General features: G+C 45.6%; 1 long non-coding RNA gene across 1 annotated transcript; it reads left to right on the plus strand.

The window, feature by feature from the left end:
- The first annotated feature begins 3,164 nt into the window (after positions 1-3,164).
- LOC144824385 (uncharacterized) lies at positions 3,165-6,628 on the plus strand. Its single transcript, XR_013608923.1, has 2 exons — positions 3,165-3,378; positions 4,257-6,628. It is a non-coding gene; the product is annotated as an uncharacterized LOC144824385 (long non-coding RNA).
- Positions 6,629-6,917: the final 289 nt, after the last annotated feature.

Raw genomic sequence — 6,917 nt, forward strand, 5'->3', positions numbered from 1 at the left:
GAAGTCAGGCGGTGGCTGGGGCAAAGAATAAAACCAAAAAACTTACCAGTACTCTGGATAACTTTATTCTTCGCACTAACACCCTAATTGATGAGGGTATTGTTTTGATGGAACGGAGGGTTTCTCAGGATTTGCTTCATGCCAAAAGATCGTCACTGGGTAATATAGCCTTGGCATGTACCCCGATTAGAAATCAGAGCAATTCAGATTCGCCCCAAATGACAATTACCACAGTGTCCCCTACATCTGTTGTGCCCCATTCTAATTGTATAAATATATCCCCTGTACCCACACTGCTAGTACCTTCAATTGTGCCCGCCCTTCCTAATAATCCAGTAGTTACTTCTGCTATTATACATATAGCTAATTCACAACCGGAAGGGTCTCTTGTAGAAGGTATAACTTCTTTCCCCAAATTAACTCCCTCCGAGGTGTTTAGTGTTACTTCAGCTTACAAGCATGGGCGGATTTTGCGGATTGGCAATCCGCGAACTTGCGTATTTACGGATTCGCAATCCGCGAAGATCCGCGAACTCTAGCGGACTTGCGGATTTTTCCGTTTTTTGTGTTGGCGCGTGTTCGCGCCGATTTTGGGACAAGTTCGCAATTGCGAACTTACTTTTCGGCTTGCAACGGCCGCGACTATGTTGTTTCTACGTCTGGTTTATCATCACAGGTTCACAGCACCCTCTGTTTCACCACTGCCACCCTCTGGGACACCCATGCCACCCTCTAGTACATCCTCACAGGCACCTATTAGGTTTATTTATTACTGTAGATTATGGTGGTTGAAAAAAGCTAGCACACCTGCCCTTCTTCAACTGCCATCAATTAATTTGTGTTTCATTAATGTGTCAGTAATTTTGAAAGTTCCAGTCTGGCTGGCACCTGCTTCCTTCCTTATCTGTAATTTGCTTTTTGTTGCAGTGAAATTTTTTTTTTACAGGACCTTTATGGTGCTATTCTATGAGCCTGCTGTTTGGGTCATAGCAGGGTCATAGAATTGTTGCAAACTCTGGAGGGGCCCATCAGGAAGCACTACCTTGAATGTTACTAATGTTAAGTTTGAACTTTTGCACCTGCTCATTGCTTTCATTTTAGCTAAAATCGTTTTTTTTGCAATTTCGCGCGTTATTTGGGGCGCGAATCCGTGCGAGATCGATTTCGGAAGCCGCGAATACGTGCGAATACAAAATTGTTTTTGTTGCGACGTGTATGTTCGCGTGATCTTGCGCGTGTTCGCGAGGCGCTTCTAGCTATTCGTTTGCCAAGTTACCCTATCGGTCGTACACGGGCGCGGCCATCTTGTTGGCGTGACGTAATTCCGTTTCCGCCCGCTATGTGTAATCTCGCAAAGTGTGCTGCTCGCGAGTACAAGTTCGCGCGTACTCGCAAGGAAAATCTCGCGCGAACTTACCCACGCGGTCGTGAACGGGCGCGGCCATCTTGTTTCTCATTCATTGCTATGGTTCTGGGCATGCTTTCTCTATCCTCTCTCAATCTCTGCCATCCTTTGCTTGTTTGAAGTTTTTTTGATCTAATTTTACTTATTATCTAACCCTCTATTTTTCTAGCTCTATATTTTTGTGTTTTCTGCAGCTTTTAGTTACTTTTAAACTACTTTTTTAAACTCTTTTATTTTCTTCTTCACTATTCTATTTCTTCTTTATCATTTAAGTTTATTTCTGCCCAGACCATGGTAAAGGGAGCCGGGAAGCACCCTGAGAAGGGGAAGGGTCCCGCACCCCGTGCCCGGCTCCCGTGCGGGCGTTTAAGGGGGGAGCAAGTGGTCCCGAGGGAGATCTTTAGCGCGGAGGAAGTGGCGGCACTGATCTTCCATGTCCAGCGCCGCCTCCCCAAGACGATCCTGGGAGGCGGCAAGATCGCGACCGGCTATGGCATCCGGGAGCGCCGCCAGCGGTGGGAGAAGGTGTGCCGGGCCATGTACAAGATCTCTGGGGTCCGGCGCACATATAACCAGGCCACCCACCGCTGGACCGATGTCATGGACCGGGAGCGGGACTTGCTGGACGCGCTCGGCGTAGAGGTCCCCGGGCTTGGTGAGTAGTAGTAGTAGTACATTTACTACTCTGTTTTATCCTGCTCTGTTATTTGCAAATCTTTGTTCTTTACCAAGAGCAATAATGCTGCCGATTACATTGAGGTAAATTATATTTCAAAATCTTCTATGCATTTCATTTTCAGGTGCACTGCTCTCCTTCTCAGTAGCCTTGCTTGCTACTATGCTTCTTTGTTTTGTATGTTGTGTTCAGAAGCATTTCATTGGCCTGAGAAATTATGTATCAGTGTACTGTAAAGAAAAGAACTGCGTAATGCTAGACAGTAAGGGTCATATTTTCAATTACCGGCGCATCCCTGCAAAGTAGCAGGGATGCGGCAGTAATTGTGTGCCATGCCACCACCACCCATTGGCCCAAAACGTCACAGAAGCCTTACGCATCTGTGCCGTAAAGGCAGCGCATTGCTGGAGTTGCGTGCCAACGATGGCGCAGCTCCAGCAATGCTCTGGGGTACCCTATCTCCCCAATGCTGCATCAAGCCGTACGTCGGCTTCAAGCGCGCAGGGTTTGAGTCATGCATCATTGTCATAAAAATGACTGATTGACATCTTGTAGATTTCCCTCAGCCACTTTTAGGATTCGTTCCTGCGCAGGTACGCCCTCCCTTGCGCCGGAACGCCCCCTGATGGCGCAGGGCTTTACAACGTGATGCATCGCCCATATGCCCATATGTGTTTTTTTTTTTAATATATACGCCGCACCAACACCATGGCGAGTCTTTTGTTCTGCCGCTGCGTCAGAAAAGGCACGCAACAATGGAGGAAAATCAGCCGCAACTTCCGCAAGGGACTTATAAATCAGCCCCAACAGACTGAAGTCCAGTGTCCTTCCTTTAGACAGTCACATGGCTATCAGAAGAAATAGTGGCGGTGGTGGCGGGTGGATTGATAGTTTGAGTATTCACTGATCTGCAAGCAGGATGGACTTTGTCTGTCACGTGTTGTGCACTACTGCCTGCAGTGCCAGGCCTAGGCAAACCTCTTTAGTAGTCTGTTTATTGAGTTACATAGGAACTTTCTAAGTCAACGTTCCGCAAATCAGGCAATACGAATAACGTAGTATACCACATGAGATAGATCCCGTGGAATAGTTGTCTATCTATTTGCTATTTTTCCAAAATATGTTGTTATTGTTCTTTTGAAATGTTTGATTTGGTTGAAAAATCTCATCCATGTTTTATGGTTTTTCTTTCTTTCATGTTGTACATCAGCTCCCCCCAAGGGCAAGAGGGCACAGGAGGAGGGTGCTGAGGATGCAGGCCAGGATCGGGCAGGCGAGGGCTCCTTTGCTGGCCCCAGTAAGTTTACATTTTACTAAACAGTACCTATTTTTTCCTAGCGTTCCTCATTCGATTTTTTCTAAATCGTCTTTGATCTTCTTGTAGACTGGATATAAATTCTTATCCTGCCTCGAATATGATGACTCCCTGTGGTATTACTAGACTATTCTTATTAGTCTGTCTGTGTAGCTAACTAAGATTGGACATTTGGCAATTCCATTGGACTCCCATTATATTCAGCAATACCTCTATGCACTGTCTCCTTACTGACTAGATAGTGTGGCAGAGTCATTCAGCTCCCGAAGTCACCGATTATAGATCCCCAATGATCTCTAGATTATCGTACGCAGGACAAGAGAGTAGTACGGAGTCACAGCACAGTCAAGAAGTGTCAGAGGCACTCATGCTTGCAAAAATTCCAAAACCTTTAGCTCATCCACTCTAGTCTAGAGGAACAAAAACCACAGAGTCTATTTAAGTGTAAAAGCTTTATTAAAAGTAAACACATTTATTGAAATCTACTTTGTCATAAAACTATTTAACTGTAAACGGAAAAGTGGTTAGTGCTGACGATTAATTGGACACATTTCTTGTGGTCGAGCCGAACTCTCACCTACTTTGAACTTGATCCTGGTCGTGTTCTTAGGACTCAGGAGTCAAGCTTCTGTCTGTTAGGAGAAAAAGTGGTGCGTGTTAAAAATCAAAAGCAAGCATTCATCAGTTGTGCATAAAAGTGCAGCAAGACAACAGCCTTCCCTGGAAAATGGGACATTTTTACTATGGAGTAGACAGTCACAAATTATTACATTGTATTCTGTTTTTTTAACATTTCTCCTAGACCAAATATTATATAGTAGTGAGTGGTGTATTCTAACTTTCTTAAATGTACTTTGTAGGTGTAACATCTGGTGACGGGGCCAGCGCGGAGGTGGCTGATGTGTTGGACTTGGACTCGGAGGCCTCTGGGGAGGATGCGGCGGTAGAAGAGCTGGTGGCCGTTCCTGTGGGGGATCAAACGGTGGTGGCGGAAACAGGTAAGCTATATATTCCTTACTTATTGAGATTGAAGACTGCATAGTGTGCTTTCTGCACGGGTGTATTACAATTACAAATCAACCAGGTAGTAGCCTCCTCGAAATGTACTTCGACTTAGCTGTGAAGTTTTTGGTGAGAAGAATCCCAATAAGTTCTTAGACGAACGTGATGGATGGGATGAACGAAAAGCGAAAGAAGGGTGTAAGTAAGTGGGACGCGAACTTGTATGATGGCTGGCAAAGAAGAACGATATGTGTTTGCTTGGACCCAGAGGTGGCTGGGAAGGAAAGAATATGGTATGGTGCATGGCTGGGTCAATGATGAAGCAAGGATGGGTGGAAGGACAGCAGCCTGGGTGGGTGAAACAGAAACTGTATGTGTGCGTATACTTTGAATGAATGGATGCCTGGAGCATGGTATTCTCTGACTCTTACATAGCAAATGTGTATCTAGAGAGAGTAGATGGTCGCCAGGTGAAGTAAGTGTTACCTTGAAGAGCATGTACCACCGCACCCGCACGTCCGTCCCAGTGCAGGGAAGGCAAGGAAAAGAAATTGTAAATGTGTCCAATACTACCATGAATAGTAGCAGTACTTTGTATTGCGTTTGCATTCACAGCATATATCTGGTTATTACGGTGGACACTCCGTACCTCTCTTAATAACTTTAGTTTACTTGTAGTACGTCATTCATGTGTGGGTGTATCACTGTGTTCACTCAATATTAAGCAAAGCACCTAAAGTCATCTCATCTGTCATTAAATACGTCCCATGTGAAGTGATAGATAATCAAATTAGTTAGCTTCTTCAGTTTCCTTTTCTAGTACTCATTTGCACTGTAGGGTGAAAGGTAAATTAATTAAGCAGTAGCCCTTGTAACAGAGTATTCTCAGTGCCACCCGTAATAGAAAAGTAATAGCTTCACCACCTGCATGTACTGGACCGGTACAGTAACGCAAGTCTGTCTCCATCATCATGGTGTGCAACTTTTTTTCTCGGGTGCAACTTCACTGTGCTGTGTCCATGTCATTCTGCCGGCTTGCATAAGATAACGTACCCATTTCCCTAAACAAGAGAGAAGAAGAAGAATAAGACTGGTGTACTGTCATAGTCGACTGTAATGGAAGTCCATAGTGGTCGTAGAATTAGTTCATTAAACTACCACTACTGTTAGAGCAAGGATGCAGAAGTGGGAGGGTTACATAGATACTGTCCTCAATAGTTATGTACTGTGCTTTCAATTTGCTACTTGTACTCTGTGACCCAACTTTCGGCTCAATCACTTTGTGTTATTAATAAGGAGCATTGGTTACAGACTATGTCTTTCTTTCTTCATATAGTTGCTCCTTCCAAATCAACAACAAGGAGGGAGCAGGCTAGATTGGCCCGGCAACGGAGGCTGGAGGCCACAGTCGCCGAGTATCGGCGGCTGGTGGCCCTGGAGGAGGAGGAGGACACGCAGTCGAGCGGGGCAACATCTTCGACTGCATCCTCCTCCGTGACTAAACCAGCGGGACCGAGCCGGGCTAAGAAAGCCGACCGCCACCGCCAAGCACCCGAAACACCAGCTGCCCCCCACAGGAGCTGCAAGGAACGCCAACACCGCCTACGAGTCCGCATGTCCAACCTGGAGCAGGAGGTCCTGAGGTATAAGACCTTGGTTAAGGGCCTCCGCTCCGAGCTTGCCACCCTCCGCAAGGAGTATGATGCCCATGCCGCATCATGCACCAGCACCAGCACCCTCCAGTAGTGGAGTGTCCCTTGCCCTTTTTTTATAGACTTTTGGGGGGTGGGATTTGGGAGTTGGGATCGTTTTGGGACGTTTCAGAGACAATCGTTGGGGTTAGGGTGGGTGAGGGAGATTATTTTGTTAGGGATAAATAAATATATTTTTCAACTACTTTATCTGACCATACCTGTTTTTTACTGCTTTTCAGTCTGGTGGGTGGGGGGCGGGGGTGTAACAGTAACTTTGTTTTCCTGAACAGTCGTAGGACTTTAGTAGTACAACCGTCAAACTCTTGTCTACTCCGAAATAATACTCCATTATACTACCTCCCACCAAACGCTTATCTTACCTGTAATTTGTGTTAGAAATTAGGGCTAGGCCCAGGGCTGGCTCCAGGTGAAATGGGGATTAACGTTGTCATTCCTGGGCGGGTGACATTTCCTCATTGCGGTGTTACTAGTGGTGTGACACAGTGGCAGTTGCATGCCTATGGAAAAAAAGAAAACGAAACCTTGTTTGTACTCCTTACTGTAGCATTACAACGGTTACGGTACGATCGAGAAAATAGCAGGTGACAGTACACTAGAACAGTGCCATAATGTAGCCTAACAAATGGTAAAGTATTGCAAGTATAACTAGTACTTGCGTTGAATTTATTTGACATTGGCTACTACTACTAGAAGATATAGTACTGAAGCTGAGTAAGTCTAGAAGATATCCTCGTATTCCTTCACCAGCCTGTTGCTGCTATCACCTTATCCTCCCCAGCAAGTGTGTGGAATTATTGATGTCAT

This window comes from Lissotriton helveticus, chromosome 3_1 (assembly GCF_964261635.1).
Source record: "Lissotriton helveticus chromosome 3_1, aLisHel1.1, whole genome shotgun sequence".
NCBI classification, from domain to species: domain Eukaryota; kingdom Metazoa; phylum Chordata; class Amphibia; order Caudata; family Salamandridae; genus Lissotriton; species Lissotriton helveticus.